Source organism: Stigmatopora nigra, chromosome 5, assembly GCF_051989575.1.
Source record: "Stigmatopora nigra isolate UIUO_SnigA chromosome 5, RoL_Snig_1.1, whole genome shotgun sequence".
Lineage (NCBI taxonomy): Eukaryota > Metazoa > Chordata > Actinopteri > Syngnathiformes > Syngnathidae > Stigmatopora > Stigmatopora nigra.
In genome coordinates, this window is record NC_135512.1 from 2,561,204 (window position 1) to 2,566,617 (window position 5,414).

The following is a 5,414-nucleotide window of genomic DNA, read 5'->3' on the forward strand; positions in this document are numbered from 1 at the left end:
TTCATCGGTGTGATAAAAACAAATAGTAAAACTTCACTTGCAAAAATACTAAAACTACCAAAATAAAAAAATTACAAATAATTTACTTTACTACACCTATATATTTTTGTAAGTCATATATTTTAAAATGGCGATTAAAAAATGTAAACGTTCAATATTTTAATATTTATCTCATGTAAATTCCTAAAAAAAACAATTTTTTTAAACATTTTATATTTTTTAAATTTGATAAAAATGCATATTTTGATAAAACAAAACTACAGAAGCTTGCTAGTATTTAGCATCTGTGTTGTTGTGTTTCTTTCCTCCACTAAGGGGCACAACGTGACCACTGATGCTAACATAAGCTAACGCCGCACTGACGCTAAGCTAGGATGGACCAAAAACATAATGTAAATAATTGATAGACACACACACACACAGCCTCATTAATCACGGTCGTCATGGCAGCAGTCCCGCAGGCGAATCATCACCATCATCATCATCATCATCAAAATGCACCGCAAACATATTGACGGCTCTGATTAATATTCGCGTCTTTAAAGTGAGATGAATTTCATCTTTGGACAGCGTTGTCGATTTGTGAACGCTACTGGTTCGATTTCAAAATGGAGAGTATAAAGATGATTGGCTAATAGGTCGCTACTGATCGATTGCTGCCAACCCTCCCAGTCCAAATGCATTGGGCCTCCATTGCCATTAATGGCACTGAAATGTGATTTTTGGCAAAAAAAGTAATATCAGGTAAATCTGTTAGCGGATTAATTGTGATGTGTCATCTTAATTTCTTGTATCGAATAATAGATTGGGACATTTTGAATGATTTACTGTGTTTTTCAGTTTTTAATTTTACTAATAAAAAGTGTTTTACAATTGAAATTGTAATTTAAACTTTCCTTGAATACATAAATGTCATACTTTTACTTTAAATGGATTACTATGATACAAATACTTTGACAAACGGATATTGTGACCCTATTTTCATTCCCTTTACCAACAAATCAACTCCATAAATCAACAGTTTTTAGTATTTTAGGCATCAAAAACAATCAACAAACGAAAAATTTAATATTCCTTTTTAAAACCTACATTTCAAAAATGTAATTGCAACAATCCCCCATCCCCAATTTCCCCCTTCCCTCCAATAACAAAGTTCCATTTCCCATGTCAAGCAGGCTAACGAGCCCGTTAGCCTCGTGTCAAAACGCTAACGACGCTAATGGTGCTAATAGATACAAATGCTAATGGAGAAATGTTAATTGCCATCTTCACACTTATTGTTTCTCAAAACAATCATTATCCACGCGTCCTAAAAAATATCCGGGTTGCCTTTCGCCAGGGGGGCCCTCAAAACTCCGAGACCCCCCCCCCCTCCCTTCCCCCCGCCCCTGCGGCGGTCCTTTGATTGGGCTGTGATTTGTTTTGATGTGTCAAGTGAGCGCTTTTTAAAACCTCCTTAACTCCGCGGGCCCCGTCTCTAGCGCCCTCCCTCGGGGGCCGCCGACCAACGGGCGGGCGTCCCCGGCGCCCCTCGCCGAATAATAGCGACCGCGCCCCTTTCTTCCATTGATAAGCCGCTATTAATTGGCGCCAATAGCCTAGGCTGCGCGGCCTTTCTTTTGTATACACTTAGCATTACACTCATTAGCTTCCTGCCGCCCGCCGGCTACTCCCTTCTCCTCCCCTGGGAGGCAATTTGCATCCCACTACGGCGTCTCTCCGGGCCCGTTGAGGAAATATTAGCTCCTTTTTTTCTTTAGTAGCCGACCCTTTTCATTTATTTGGGGACGGCGCCGCCGATCGAGTGGCGTTGGGTCGGCGGCCCATCGATCGGTAGGTCGAAAGGGCGGATCGGCGTCGAGGGGATGGTGTTGGAAACCCGGGAATGGTGTTAAATAAATAGACCCTCGCACTTGCCCGGGACTTTTTGACAAGTATTCTCCTGGCGAGGGGGCGGAGACAAATGTAAACATGATGCTGTGATTTAATAAATCTAAAACAATGTTTATTTTCTGTATTTTCCCATCATTAGCACCCGCATCCGGCTAGCTGTCTTAGCGCATCAAGTCGCCCATCACGGCCCTTTCCGAAGCGGGAGGTCGTACTAAACCTGACCTCCCTTCACCCCCCCCTTTCCCCTTCCCCTCTAACACCACCCCCCACCCCCTCCCCATTCCGCGCCGACAACTAATTTAACGCAAAGCATTTGTTTGACACCCCTCCTTCACGTCAAGGTGAGAACCTTCCCTGTTTGGCTGGCGTTCAAGCATCAGATTAGCCATGCGTCACACTCTTAAATCCGTCATTCCTGCCACGAGATTCGTCGGAAGAAAAAAAAAAAGGCAGAAAGCCTCTTAAATCTGCACGCCGTAAAAAAAAAAAAAAAAAAATCAAGAGACACAGCCCCCCCCCTCACACACACCCGGATGATGTTCTCTTTTATCCCGCTGAAATCCCGTCGCCCAAAGGTCATTTCCATAATAATACTCTCTCTCTCGTCCCTAATGGGATTCCGCCGGCGATTATGTATGCCGGCGCGTCTTGGCCACGCGGCCCGTCTTCGCCCGTCGCACAGATGTAATTACAGCTCGCCTTTGATAGCTAAACAATGTAATTTACTGCTTGACTGCGAGTACACACTCGCATTACTCGGCCCGCCGCCGGCGCGTGTCACTTAGCACGGCGGAAAGCGCGCGCAACGGCGGACGAGCGGATTGAACGCCAAGCAGGCCCGATTGAATCCAAGGAGAGAAAAAACTTAAAAACATCAGAGCTTCTACCGCGTCGTTGCTACGTGCTAATGTTTAATGGATTGGCATTCAGACGAGTTTATCGATTCCCGCTGTGGACGCTTCATTCCGAGACGTCGGGTCGGAATATGTTTTCGCTTTCGAGCTACGCTAATAGGACAAGGTCATTCATATGCGGTGGGAACTAAAAAAAATATTTAAAAATTTAAATAATAATGAGATTAGGCTATTGAGAAAATACCCTGTGTTAGCCAGTAGCTGTAACATTCCACAAGGTGGCGTCTGTGTGAAATTATATTCTAGTTGCAAAACTACATGATATATGTATATATATACTTGAGAAATACATTCCATATTTCACACCGTGTATTCCGATATGTAAATGGCGCTTTTTTGTATTAGTTAGTGACTGACTGCTTGTTTTTTTTCATCCATAGTGATCGGTAAAATGTTACATTAACAGGTGCCTATTTAGTCTGTTGATTGGAATTTGAATTGCTAACTTTATTGTCATTGTACAAGTACAACAGCTATTAGCTATGCTAATAGTCGTAGCATTTCAAACCTTCAGCTAGCTTTTCCCTGCTACCGAGTCGCTATGCTAATGATAACATTTACAATGATAATAAACACGCTTAGCTTTTACAAACTTTTTCAACAATTGTCAATGTATTTATTCCATTAATGGAAATCATTTCGCTATGCTAGGTCTCTGACCATGCTGTGCTAATAATCATAGCATTTTCAAACCTTCAGCTAGCTGCTTTTCCCCGCTACCAGTCGCTATGCTAATGATAACATTCACAGAGATAATAATAAACACTCCTGGCGTGTTTATTAAAGGCTAACGTCTACGTATATAGCGAGAAATGCTAATGTGCCATTTGGAAGCACCTAGCTTTTCTTTTTTGTTGTTTTCGGAACGGTCGCCATCTGTGAGAGCCGCGTGGCCCAAGCGCTCGCATGCCATTTCTCTCCTTCTTCCTTCGTCTTTGGTTTTGAAGAGGAGGCGGAGATAGAATTTAAAAGTAAGAGAAATCCTTCTCTGTCAGCCGCGGCCGCCTTAATCCATTTAATTTGGGAAGGTATTGTTTGGAGCTTTGGCGCTGATGTGCGCTAATCCGCGCCGCCGCTAACCAGGCCGTGTCAGCACATTTAATGGGAGAATCTCAGGTTGAGGCGCCGTTTGATGTTTTCACCTGCCATTGAACATGGCTGCCGTCTTAACCCGACTGTCACTCGCCCGCCCGTCGCCCGGGTTCCGCTTTTTTTTTTTTTTTTTCATCAGCGAGACCACTTCACAGCCCTTTTTTTTCGCTCCCCGGCGGACCCCCTCTCGTCTAACCTTCGCTTGCCTTCTTGGGGGGGAAAAAGTTGGCGCTGGAGGGGAATGTTCAGGGCTTTTAATCCAGTTATTTCAATCCATTTATGAAAAAAAATCTAAATATTATATCTAAAATGTTCGAGCCCACATGAAATTGTGTTGACGCGGCCGGCGAACCGACCCGTGTCTGACACCCCTGATTTAGTGTCCAATTAGCGTAGCTTGCTTGTGAGAGAGAAGAAAAATGGGAATTGAACCTTCGATCTCAGCATAATGAGGCGGACATGCTAACCACTTCTTCTTATTCCAAATGATTACATGTCATCGAGTCTTGATTACTATTTCCAACACTTCCCCTGTCAGAACCCCTGCCTTTGATTACGCCGTAGGTTTCAACTATGCAGAGGCAAACATCACAAAAATGGCCTAATCTCAACAGTTTTGGATCTGTAAGACTTTTTGACAAGAATTTATCATTTCATTTAGCCAAACAGGGCAAACCTTCTTACTCTGTCATTATGTATTACATTTTAATGACCATAACTCATAGTTTGGCATTACCAAGTATAATTAATTTGTCTTTTTAAACTCTTACCACCAATAAATTCATGTTTTTAGCTATAGTTATCCCCCAAAAACTTCATATATTACATTAAAAATGTGCTTATTTTGTCTATTGTGCCCTATTTTACTTTAACTTTAACATATAATGAAGTATAAGTCCAACTTATATATTTTTCCCTCTTGGCTAACGCGACTTAAACCCAAGTGAGACTTATAGTCCGAAAAAACGTTCTTCTAAAATTCCCCTAAAAAGACACGTAGCATAAAAAAAACAACATCAACAACAATAAGCTTGCTTTGACACGGCAAGTTCGCAATGTGAGCGTTGTCGCCCACGTAAACTTTTAAAAAAAAACGTTAGCGTGTCAAATTTAGTTGCTAATTGTACAAATTGACCTCATCAAGCAAACACGCTACAACTTTTTTGTCTGTCTTTTCATCTCCACATCACAGAACGGCAAGTATTATAAATAATACAAGTAAAAATAGTAGTCTTTAGTACATAAGCGCAGTTTGTTTTGTTGGCTGTCAAGTGCGCAACACGGCGCGCTAATCAAAGCGGGCGAGTAAAAAGCAGCTAGCGGATTGATCTGTGCATACAACTTAAGTGTATTAGAGCTGCTAATCCTTGTAAATATCTTCAGGCGAGGCAAAGGCAGCCTTTTAACATCCACTAAGTCAAGTAAATACGAGCAAATGGAGGAAAAGGGGGAAAAAAATAAAAAATCTGACGGTTTATATATAGACGTGTGGCGCTAATGAGCCTCGTGCTCGGA